Here is a 13,510-nt window from a genome sequence, read left to right on the forward strand (position 1 = left end):
ATGTAATTGAAATTAATTTGATACAATTATAAAAATTGTTAATTATGTAATTGAAATTAATTTGATATAATTAGTAAAATTGGTAAAATTGTTAATGTAATTGAAATTAATTTGATATAATTATTAAAATTGTTAATCATGTAATTGAAATTAATTTGATATAATTCGTAAAATTGGTAAAATGTTTTATGTAATTGAAATTAATTTAGTTAGTAATTTTTTAAGTTAATATCATATAATTTAAGTTATTTATTCAATTGTTAATCATGAAATTGAATTTAGTTGAGTTATTGTATAATTTAGTTTTAGTTTACATATTTTTGATAAATGAGTTGATATTATTGAATTTTTGTTGTAATCGAGCCACGGAGGTTTGATTTAGGGTTTAGTTGATTATTAAGATAGTTTTGGATGATTTGTATATGATTTTAAATGAGTTTGCAGGTTTTTGGTTTGTTAGAATTATAGGGGAAATTCTGCCGAAATTTCGGTAGAGTTTCCAACCAATTATTCTCAAAACCCTAATTTTTTCAATTCGACTTCAAATAACATAAAATTCATAATTTCAACTTTATAGTTCTTCGTCCCTTAGCAATAACTCTTAAGCCGCACTATTCGGCATCAGCGCCAACATAAGTAATCGATTTCAGTCGTCTTCGTCCCTTAGCAACAACTATTAATAATTGTTAATTTTCTCTTTCGTTTAGCGAAATCAATGTCCAATCCAAGTAGAGATTGGATCACCGAGAACAATCGGTTGTCCTTGCAGTATAAAATCGGAGTTAATGAATTTATCCGCGCTGCAAGAAGATATCCGAATGATAATTACGAATATCGATGTCCATGCAAGCCTTGCAACAACGTGAGATGGCACGACATTGGGGTTGTAAGGCATCATCTGCTAAACAAAGGGTTTACCCCTGGCTACACAGAATGGTATCATCATGGCGAGGTCGTGCGTTCCGTCGGTCATCTTGAAGAAGTCCCCATCGGAGAAACATCCCAGAGAGGAGTACGAGGAATACGTGTTGCTGTGGAGGATATAAGAGATCACGAGGATTTTGATGGTGTTACGGAGCCGGCTCCGAGCGATGTGCGTGCGGAGGAGCAAGTGGAAGATTTGTTCGCTGAGTTGGAAGCGGAATTGTACCCTGGATGCAAGGAGTTTTCGTCGTTGTCATTATTGGTTCAGTTGATGCACCTTAAAGTCACGAACCATTGGACGAACAAGTCGTTCATAGAACTGCTGCAGCTTTTGAGGAAGTCTCATCCAGCCGGTAATCGAATACCGGAGAAGCACTATGAGGCAAAAGCAAAGCTGAAGCGTTTTGGCATGAGATACGAGATGATCGACGCGTGCATTAATGACTGTGTCCTATTCCGAAAACATTTCGCGAATGTCGACGTGTGCCCGATATGTAACGAGAGTAGATGGAAGCCAACTGGTAAGAAGATACCGCAAAAGATATTGCGATATTTTCCCTTGAAAGATCGATTGAAGCGACTGTACGCATCTCGACACACGGCGCTTCATATGCAGTGGCACGAAAGAGATCGCGTCAGGGAAGGTGGCGTTCTACGACATCCTGCGGATGGTACAACGTGGAAGAATTTGGACGAGAGATACCCAGGTTTTGCTGCAGAGCCTCGGAACGTGCGGCTTGGGCTAGCTGCGGATGGATTCAACCCGTTTGGGGATATGAACCTATCATACAGCATGTGGTCAGTAGTATTTACGACGTACAACTTGCCGCCTTGGTTGTGCATCAAGAAAGAGTACTTGATGCTCACGTTTCTGATCCCGGGGCCTCATTCACCAGGAAAAGATATGGACGTTTTTTTGCAGCCTGTGGTTGAAGAGCTGAAAGAACTGTGGGAGAATGGAGTCTGCATTCGTGATGGAGCCAAAGATGAAGTGTTTCGGTTGCGTGCCGCGTTACTTTGGACGATAAACGATTTTCCGGCTAGATCGCATTTATCGGGATAGAGCGGCCAGGGGTATCTCGCTTGCCCTACGTGCAACTTTGACACGCCGTCCCTAAAAGTCAGAAACAGGATCGTCTACTACGACCATCGTCGGTTCTTAAAAAGGCGTCATCGATTGAGGAAAAGCAACGATCACTACAAAGATAAGCACGAGAAACGAAATAAACCTCAGAAGTTGACTTCGCAAGACATACTCGCTCAGTTGGCTGGTGTTTCTTGCACGACTACTGGCAAACACGCTGCCTCTGTAGGCAAAAAATGAAAGCGAGCTGAGTGCGAACTGAATTGGACCAAGAAAAGCATCTTTTACGAGTTGCCGTACTGGTCTGAGTCGCAGTTGAAACACAACATGGACGTGATGCACGTAGAGAAGAACGTGTGTGAGAATCTTCTCGGGACGATGCTCAGCTTGGAAAAGAAGAACTATGACACCGAGAAGGTGAGGCTTGACTTGATGGACTTGGGCATCAAGACCGCTTTGCACTTGGAACCAAATGGGGGTGGGTATTACAAACCGCGAGCGTCGTACGTTTTGACCCTTGAGCAGAGACATCGATTTACAGAGTACTTAAAATCTGTCAAATTTCCCGATGGTCTCGCTGGGAATTAAAAAAAATGTGACAACTGATGGGAAGCTCACAAGTTTGAAGTCGCATGATTGCCACGTGATCTTGCAAAGATTGTTGGATGTTGGTATTCGTCCTTTTGTGCCACAACCAATACATGATACGATCTCTGAGCTTTGCAACTTTTCAAGTTGATAAGTTCGAGAACATTAAGAGCCGAAGATCTTGAAAGAGCGTAAGAGTCTATCGTCGAGATCTTATGTAAGCTTGAGATGATATTTCCACCTGCTTTTTTCACGATCATGGTTCACGTGGCGATGCATCTACCAGAGGAAGCGTTGCACGGCGGCCCGGTGCATATGCGGTGGATGTACCCTTTTGAGAGATACCTTGGGACGTTAAAACATTTTGTCAAAAATAGAGCTAGACCAGAAGGCTCTATTGCAGAAGCTTATGTTGTAGAAGAATCTCTAACGTTCATTGCAAGGTATATTGAAGATAAGAAAGTAGTTGATGAAGTTCAAGTGCGAGAGCTCTCCGTTTTTCGATCCGAGATGTGTGTGCCTTATGGGATGATGAACGCGATAGTATTAGACGATAAACAAAGAGAAAAAGCGGAGTGGTACATCTATACCAACTGTCCTGATGTGGATCCGTATTTGGTGTAAGTAATCGATCCACTTGGTTCTCTAAGTTATTTCATTGTTGTATTTTGTTGAAGCGATGTTTTAAACAACAGGGAGCATTTGGATTTCCTGAACGAATCTGGAGTTCGCGATATTGAAGCGGAGCATAGAAAGGGATTCAAAGATTGGTTTGCGAACAAGGTAATAACACAATAACCCGTTTTTTTATAAACACACAAGTGCTAACCAATACTTTGTTTCGTAATAACCAGATTTTTGAAATGAAAGCTAGTGGCTCTGACGTGTCTGACGAGATCTACTCGCTTTCTATCTGTTCCCTTCAAGTCGCTTATCAATATCCATGCTGCTTTGTTAACGGCGTGAAGTTCATTACTCATCGTCGCGATAATCAACGAGTCACTCAAAATAGCGGTGTATGTGTGCCTGTGGATGATTTCACTTACTACGGTCGGATGGAAGACGTCTTGGTGCTGAATTATCGGTACGACTGTCGTGTTGTATTATTCAAATGTATATGGTACGGTGACAAGCACGATTCTTTGGCCGTTCCGCGGACTTTTTCGCACATCTTTTCTGACTTATGGGTGAGAATTTGGGTGCGGAAAACCGCACCTAAAAGTCATGACCATCGGGAGCGACTTTTCGCACCCATGACCTTTAGGTGTGAACTTTCGGGTGCGACAAAGTCGCACCTAAAGGTATCATTGGGTGCGACTTTTGACTTTTAGGTGCGAAAAAAAGTCGCACCCAATGATGTTTTTTGTACTAGTGTCGGCAGCGCTGCCGTTGTCGATGAGAACCCTTTTCACCAAGTTATTGGCCACTTGGGCTTTAAGCACAATTGCGTCATTGTGCGGATGCACAACTCGCTTGGCCTCTTCATTGGTGAAATACATCGTCTCGTGAGGCACGTACGTGGGTTCTTCATACGTGAAATTAACGTGCATAGCAGTGTCTTCCTGAGTTACGGCCCTAAGGAATTTCTTCCGTTGTCGGGCCGAATCTCCATCTTGTGGTCCTCCTAATATGGTGGTCACCACGTGGAGCTGTGGATTGGTGTTGGCGGCAGCCGCGGTTCGGTCGGCAGAAGCGGCTGTTCCTCCTCCCTGACCAGACTGTTGTTTGTTCGTGGTGGGGCCCGCAACGCTAATCATGCACAACACAAACTCTTTCAGCTCACCTCGTTGGATTAAAGCCTCGATTTTCCTTTTAGAACTGATTCTAATGTGTTTTACCATCATCCCAAACTCATAGAAAATCAACATGGTTTTTAATTTAAAGGCATGAGCAATAAATTAAAAAAAAATCTAAGATTACAATTCTAACTTGTCACAAAATTAGTAAACTTTCGAAAACGATTTTCAAGCTCATAATTTAAAAACATGCACATGCATTCCTTTGACCATAGCTCTGATACCATTTGTTGGAATCGATCTAGGGTTTAAGAAAATAATTAACGCTTCGGGAAGCGGCGGAATTTTAAAAATTTTCTTTTTCAAGTAAAAACAATTTTTACTAACCTAGACAAGTGCAAGTACATGTAATTAAAAACTAATATGAGCTAAGAAGTTTACTAACCTTTCTTGAAGCTTGAATTTTGAGAAGCTTTTGGAAAGTTGCAACGCTCGTCTCCCTCGCAGCACGTCTCTCTTCCTTTCATCGGCACCTCAAGCAACCACGAAAGTTTCTATCACTAAATCACTCGAAATAAAGGAATTAGTGAGTGGGCACTTTTAAACACGACGACTCGAGAACAAGTCTCAGAGTCGAAGAGCTAAAACCACTAGGTCAAATGAGGACCTATGTGCTAAAACAAAAACCGAAAATAACTAGAGGGAGAGAGAGAGGATCGGCCACAAGGTCTAGAGAGAGAAGCTCTCAATCTCTAAAACTTTGCATGAATTAAAAGTGTGGAATGAGGCTCGTATTTATAGGAGAGGTCTCACCTTCAATAAGGTAGTTTCCTCTTCTATAGAATATCACATATTCATGAGCCAATTTCCCTTTTCCTTCAAAGAGGTGCACGTCCAAGACAAAACAAGTAAGTCCTTGGATTTGTTTCCTCTTTTGTTTGCTTCTCTCTTGACCACATTTGGGCGCCCACCATGTTTCCTCTTAGGGGAAATTTGTTTCCTCTTTTTCTTTTGGCAAGTATCTTGATACATTTATGCACAAAATATTCTCTCTTCCTATGGGTATTATGGGCGCCTATCACCTTCTAGAAGGGGCTTCTAGAAGCTTTTCCATTTTGTTCATGACAACATGAAAAAGGCCCATTAAGAATTTTCAATAAAATTCTTATGAAATGAAATTAATCCACAAGGCCCAATTAATCATATTATGGCCGAGTGACATTAAGTCATTAAATGAACTTGTCAAAAAATTTATTGACATTCATTTCATCCTTTGTCTCAAAAGACAAAAATACCCTTTTGACTATTTTCGTTCTTGTTTTGACTTAGCTTCCAGTTTAACTATTCCTATCGATGTGATTCGTGACAGTGACCTCATGGACCCAAATGAACAAAGCTTTAGCTAAACACTCGGACTCAAAAGTTCACAAACCTTTTCCAAGTTTAGCTTAATGCCAGCTGACTCCACTAAAGAGCTGACACTGAAAATCTCTCGGTTCAAATGAATTTGTTTTCTACTCAAGAATTCGACCTAATTATAATGAGCGGATCCACTGAATATTATCTATGCTACCCTTCATGAATGTCATCAGCTAGTCGGGATTTACTAAATTACCATTTTACCCTTCTAGCTGTTATTTCCTCAACTCCTTTGTCGCTTGTGAATAAGTTAGAAACAATGTATTGACGAGGAGCTAACAAGTCACATTGTTTCATCCAAAAGAGTCAGGACTCAATTTGGACACTGGCCAGTTCATTTATTCACACTCCAAGGAACAAAGCATGAGGTGACATACATTGCATTTCAGCAATCTTGTACATGAATTCCATATCTATGAGAACTTCACAAAGTTACTCATGACATACTCACAACTTAGTATTTCACCAATAGGCCCTGTTCGGAATGACATAGTGAGTCCGAACTCTGACTTTCTCAAATGAGAATACTAAGGTGTGAAATGGCATGTCTCATTTCAGGATTAAGGTAAGCATGATGCAATTCATACATAGTGACTTCGAGACATAAGAGGTTAAATGGTTTGTTCTTATATTGTCTCTAGAAGTGCACTGGTCAATTCAGCACCTTCGGAAGATACCTAGAAGAACTATAGAGTCCCCAACTCTCAATGCCTCATAACCAGACATCATAGATTCTTCTAACAATCATACTGAGGTCAATAGTCCTTTGACCCTAAGATTGCGAATATATCGTTTTAAGCAAACTACGAAGAGTTTGTTCATGCAAATCTACATTTGTCTCTTCGTAAGTTGTTAAGTTTGTTTATGGACTAAAAGACTAAGGTTTTATCATAAAGCTTCAAACAAAGAAGATTGAATGAACGTTTCAACTTTTTATTAATGAATAAGCAATTACAAGCAAGAGTCTTCGTAAGACTATATGACATCAAATGTACATAAATAGACACTACTACTCTTCTTGTGGGCACCATTGACAACAAACTCCCACTTGACTCAAAGAAGATGTGAGTAGTCCTACATGCCTAATCCCTCTCGAAGTTGGTCGAAGACCATGTTCGCTAGGGCCTTGGTGAATGGATCTTCCAGAGATCTACTTCACTCCACGTCTCCGCGTTGCGCGATCTCTCGAATCAAATGGTATTTCCTCTCAATATGTTTAGAGTGCTTATGGCTTCTAGGTTCCTTTGAGTTAGCGACAGCCCCACTATTATCATAATAAAGGGTCATGGGCTCGTCGACGTTTGGAACAACTTCCAAATACTTAAGGAATTTCTTAAGCCATACAGCCTTTTTGGATGCTTCACAAGCAGCCACATATTCTGCTTCCATTGTGGAGTCAGCAATGCAAGATTGCTTAATACTTCTCCACACAACAGCTCCACCATTAAGGATGAACACAGATCCCGAAGTGGATTTCCTGGAATCCTTATCCGCTTGAAAATCGGAGTCGGTATATCCCGTCATAGTCAGGTCAGTACCTGAGTATGTAAGCATCAAGTTCCTAGTTCTTCGAAGATACTTAAGAACATGCTTAACATCAATCCAGTGCTCGGGTCCAGGGTTGGATTGGAAACGACTAACTACGCCAACGGCGAAACATATATCAGGTCGGGTGCAAAGCATAGCATACATGAGGCTTCCTACGGCAGAGGCGTAAGGAATTTTCCTCATGTCTTCAATCTCTTGTGCAGTCTTGGGAGACTGGTCCTTAGAGAGTGAAACTCCATGCCTAAAGGGTGTTTGACCCCTCTTGCAGTCTTGCATCGAGAAGCGATCCATCACCTTATCAATATAAGATGCTTGAGAGAGCGACAGGGTCCGGTTTTTCCTATCTCGAAAGATTTGGATTCCCAGAATGTATGCAGCTTCTCCTAGATCCTTCATATCGAATTGCTTTGCCAGCCAGACCTTAACCTCAGATAACTTACCCACGTCATTACCAATGAGTAGTATATCATCGACATATAGTACCAGAAACACAACTTTGCCTTCGTGTATTAACTTGTAAACACAAGGCTCATCTATTGACTGTTCAAAGCCGAAGCTCTTTACAGTTTCATCGAATCTAATATTCCATGACCTAGATGCTTGCTTTAGTCCATAAATGGATTTAAGCAACTCAAAAACCTTGGTCTCTTGACCTTTATCCACGAAACCGTCTGGTTGAGCCATGTAAATGCGCTCGTCAAGATTGCCATTCAGAAAGGCTGTCTTGACATCCATTTGCCAGATCTCATAGTCGAGAGCTGCAGCTATGGATAGGAGTATGCGGATGGATTTAAGCATCGCGACTGGCGAGAAGGTTTCTTCATAGTCAATCCCTTCTTGTTGGGTATAACCCTTCGCCACAAGTCGTGCTTTGAACGTCTCAACGTTCCCATTAGGACCCCTTTTCTTCTTGTATATCCACTTACACCCTACGGGTTTAATCCCTTCAGGAAGGTCTACAAGTTTCCAGACTTTGTTGACATACATCGAGTGCATCTCAACTTTCATGGCGTCAAGCCAAAGGTTTGATTCAGAACAAGCCATTGCTTGGCTATAGGAAACAGGATCATCCATGTCGGAGACGGCTACAAGAGAGTCTCCATAAGACATGTACCTGTCAGGCTTTTGAACAGCCCTCCCACTACGTCGAAGTACTACTTGACGAGATTCTGTTGAGTTAGGTTGTGTTTCAGTTGGGGTAAGAACAGTTCTTACAGATGAGGTAGAAGCTTCCTCACCCAACTTTTCTTCAAGCACAATTTTGCTTCTAGGTTTCGCATCCTTCATAAAGTCCTCCTCAAGGAAACGAGCATTCGTGCTAACGAAAGTCTTATCGTCCTCGGGACTATAGATAGTGAAACCTTTGGTTTCCTTCGGATATCCTACAAACAGGCACAATTCTGACCTACTAGCCAACTTGCTAGTCTTTTGCCTCAGCACGTGTGCAGGGCAACCCCAAATTCGGATGCGGCCAAGATTCACTTTACGGCCAGTCCATCGTTCATAAGGAGTACCAGGAACCGTTTTGGACGGAACTTGGTTCAGAATGTAGGCGGCTGTTTCGAGGGCATATCCCCAAAAGGAAAGCGGGAGTGATGAGTAACTCATCATCGATCTAACCATCTCCATAAGAGTTCGGTTTCTTCTCTCTGACACTCCGTTTTGTTGAGGTGTGCCAGGTGCGGTAAGCTGAGAAGCGATACCTTCTTCTTTAAGAAAGTCATCGAACTCTCCAGACATATACTCACCACCTCGATCAGATCGAAGGGTTTTGATCACTTTGCCAGTTTGCTTTTCCACTAAAGCCCTAAAGACCTTAAATACGTTAAAGGTCTCGGATTTGTGTTTAAGCAAATAGACAAACCCATATCTTGAGTAATCATCAGTGAAGGTAACGAAGTATTCGTATCCTCCACGTGCCTGTTGGTTGAGCGGACCACATACATCAGAATGTACTAGCTCCAGCAACTCAGTGGCTCTTCGACCCTTATCAGAGAAAGGTCGCTTAGTCATTTTTCCTTCTATGCAGGATTCACAAGTAGGTAGTGAACCTATTGCAGAGGCTTGGAGTGGACCATCCCTCACAAGTCTCTTAATCCTATCTAGACTGATATGACCAAGTCTTAAGTGCCAGAGGTATGTTGATTTTGTTAGATCGGAGGATTCAGAAAGTTTGATCCTCTTTGGCTCCCTAATTAGATCGTTATCTATTTCGGTGTCTAAAAGAGAAGGTTGAGTGGGATAGATGTAGAAAAGAGCATTCTTCATACATGCATCAGTGACAAAAGAATTATCAGGAAACGAAATACGAATTCCATTCTTTATGAACTTTAAACAATAATCTTGCTCGAGAAGACGAGCAACGGATATTAAGTTCTTCCCAAAGGTAGGAACAAAATATACATTATTCAAGTTTAAAGTGCGGTCTTCAAAAGACAGCGTCACGGATCCCACAGCCTTCGCAGACACCAGGCTCCCATCACCCCATTTGAAACAGAACTCGCCTTCCTCTAAGCTTTTGGTTTTCTTGAAACCATTCAAGGAACAACAAATATGGTTAGTAGCAGCGGAGTCAAGAATCCACGTTGATACATTATCAGCTACTAAGCATGCTTCGGTAACTAGTACAATACTATGTTCCTTTGCTTTGAGATTGGCAGGAAAGTTCTTTTTATCGGCCTTTTGAGGTCTCTTCTTAGTTCTAGAGGCGGAGGCTTTTTGCTCAGTAGCATGTGCCTCTCCTTGATTCCTCTTTCTCTTAGTGAGACCTACAGCAGTGTGAAGTTCCTTCATAAGCTTGGTAACAGTGTACTCTAGCTTGTTTATGGAGTAGTTCATCTTGGAGGTATCAAGAGATGCAGGGAGAGTTTCTAAGATCATATCTATGACATTCTTCCCACCAGTCTCAGATCCTAGGATTTCCATTTTATTTAGAAAACTAATGATCAGTATCATAAAGTCTCTAACAGGAGTCCTAGCCTTCATATGACAGTTCATAAACTGTCGGACTGCTTGTAGCCTTGTTTGACGCCTTTGCCCTCCAAACATCTCAAGGAGATTGTAGAGCATGTCAGCGGCAGTCTCGAAGTCACGATGTTGCTCTTTCAGCATATTGTTCATAGATGCCAAGATATAGCACCTCACAATCTCATCGGATCGAAGCCAGGCCGCTAAGGCGTCATTGTCCTCTTGAGTTGAATCATCATTCGTCAGAGGAGGACACGGGGTGGTGAGTACCCATTTGTGCTTGTTAACGGTAGGTATTATGTCGATGTTATGTTTCGAATCTATGTAGTTTTCGTTTTCGAGTTGGTTCGAGGAAAGAAAGATAGAGAGAGGGTTGAGAGACATATTGCCTATATAAGTTGAAACAAGTTTATGATTAGTCTTTGGTTTAGGATTTAAGTTTCATTAAGACTTTTGTAAAATCCAAAGGTGTTATGAACGAAATGACACTTTACTCCTTCGAGGGAAGGCCGCAACGAGTCTCCTTTCATAAGTAAATGACTCATCATTAATGCATAGCCAAGATGTCAATACATCAATTTTGACTAGCCACCTTGTAAATTGGTTTGATCACTCACATCCTTTCGCAGGGCCTCGAGGGAGGATTACTAGGGATTGAGTCTAAGTGTGTAACCAACCACTTAGTCCAAAAGATTGACTTTGAAAAACAATCCGCCGAGGGGAGGTCTTGTCATCATCGTCTCACTCTCGAACGTAGCTCATTGAGCAATGATCAGAGCAAAGCGCCCTTGAGTACTCTCATTTAAGAGAGGGCCACGAGGGTGACTCTTAGTCCGGCGACACTTGCACTTTTCATTAGTGTTGGGGATCGTGGGTTACAAACAACAAGTATAACCCTCCCACTTAGTTTTTGGAGTTGGTTCATCGACTCTTATAAGTTCGGAAACAAATTTCCTAGTTAGAGAGCGACAGAGCGGACAACTAGAAGAGAATCCTAGATCGACATGTTCAGAGCAGTATTAGTGCATAAAGGCACAAGGGACATACTCGATCTTTTCCTATTTTCTATTTCGGGAAAGTGCGTGAGGGAAGTGTGAACTTCAACTCACTCGAACACTTGAAAGTTTGAGATTACACATCTTTTTATTTTTCGGCTTTGTCTACAAAGAGACCTCCCACTCAAAATTTCAAGAGCATATAGATTTTGAACATATGTGATATAGATATAGTTTTGAAAACATTTTGAAAACTTATTTGATTTGGATGACAAAATATTTTCAAGTTTGAAAGTGAAAACGGTTTTTCAAAATTCAAACTAGTTTTGTAAAAATTCAATTTCAATTAATCTTTCAAAAATCAAAACTTTTAATCTTTACACATCATGTTTATAATCATATGAAAAACATTTTTGCTCAAGAAAATTTTCTCATTAGAGTTCTATAACTCATGGTAGTGGGGTTTGAAAATCCGGATTTCTAAAAAAAACTGGAGTTTCAGACAGCCGCGCACCTCGGAGTAAAATCGCCATATCTGGCGGCTCCGATGTCCTTTTGAGCCGAAACCGGTAACATTGGACAGAGGACAGACAGAGCTTTAATTTGATTCAAGAATCATTAAATTTCGATTTCTGAGCAGAGAGTTATGCCGCTTTTAATGCAGGTTTACATTCCAGCTCGAAGAAAAAGAAATAAATTAAAGCTTCGTCCTTTTAGGTGCGAAAAAGAATCGAGTGTAACGGAACGTTTTAAGATGTTGTTTAAAGCTTTTATTTGTGTTTTATTAGCAGGGTAATAACATAGAATAAAAGAAATAACAACATGCATAAAACGATTCAAGTAAATAAACGAAACTAGCAAGAAAATAAAACTAGTCACAAAATTTACTCGAAAATTCTCAAACCTTTAAAACACGTTTTTCAATATAAAAAATTAAAAACTTTTAGAACTGATTCTAATGTGTTTTAACATCATCCCAAACTCATAGAAAATCAACATGGTTTTTAATTTAAAGGCATGAGCAATAAATTAAAAAAAAATCTAAGATTACAATTCTAACTTGTCACAAAATTAGTAAACTTTCGAAAACGATTTTCAAGCTCATAATTTAAAAACATGCACATGCATTCCTTTGACCATAGCTCTGATACCATTTGTTGGAATCGATCTAGGGTTTAAGAAAATAATTAACGCTTCGGGAAGCGGCGGAATTTTAAAAATTTTCTTTTTCAAGTAAAAACAGTTTTTACTAACCTAGACAAGTGCAAGTACATGTAATTAAAAACTAATATGAGCTAAGAAGTTTACTAACCTTTCTTGAAGCTTGAATTTTGAGAAGCTTTTGGAAAGTTGCAACGCTCGTCTCCCTCGCAGCACGTCTCTCTTCCTTTCATCGGCACCTCAAGCAACCACGAAAGTTTCTATCACTAAATCACTCGAAATAAAGGAATTAGTGAGTGGGCACTTTTAAACACGACGACTCGAGAACAAGTCTCAGAGTCGAAGAGCTAAAACCACTAGGTCAAATGAGGACCTATGTGCTAAAACAAAAACCGAAAATAACTAGAGGGAGAGAGAGAGGATCGGCCACAAGGTCTAGAGAGAGAAGCTCTCAATCTCTAAAACTTTGCATGAATTAAAAGTGTGGAATGAGGCTCCTATTTATAGGAGAGGTCTCACCTTCAATAAGGTAGTTTCCTCTTCTATAGAATATCACATATTCATGAGCCAATTTCCCTTTTCCTTCAAAGAGGTGCACGTCCAAGACAAAACAAGTAAGTCCTTGGATTTGTTTCCTCTTTTGTTTGCTTCTCTCTTGACCACATTTGGGCGCCCACCATGTTTCCTCTTAGGGGAAATTTGTTTCCTCTTTTTCTTTTGGCAAGTATCTTGATACATTTATGCACAAAATATTCTCTCTTCCTATGGGTATTATGGGCGCCTATCACCTTCTAGAAGGGGCTTCTAGAAGCTTTTCCATTTTGTTCATGACAACATGAAAAAGGCCCATTAAGAATTTTCAATAAAATTCTTATGAAATGAAATTAATCCACAAGGCCCAATTAATCATATTATGGCCGAGTGACATTAAGTCATTAAATGAACTTGTCAAAAAATTTATTGACATTCATTTCATCCTTTGTCTCAAAAGACAAAAATACCCTTTTGACTATTTTCGTTCTTGTTTTGACTTAGCTTCCAGTTTAACTATTCCTATCGATGTGATTCGTGACAGTGACCTCATGGAC

The sequence above is a fragment of the Urtica dioica genome, chromosome 2 (assembly GCF_054948205.1).
Source record: "Urtica dioica subsp. dioica isolate 48M chromosome 2, U.dioica_male_clone48M_v1_H2, whole genome shotgun sequence".
NCBI lineage: Eukaryota > Viridiplantae > Streptophyta > Magnoliopsida > Rosales > Urticaceae > Urtica > Urtica dioica.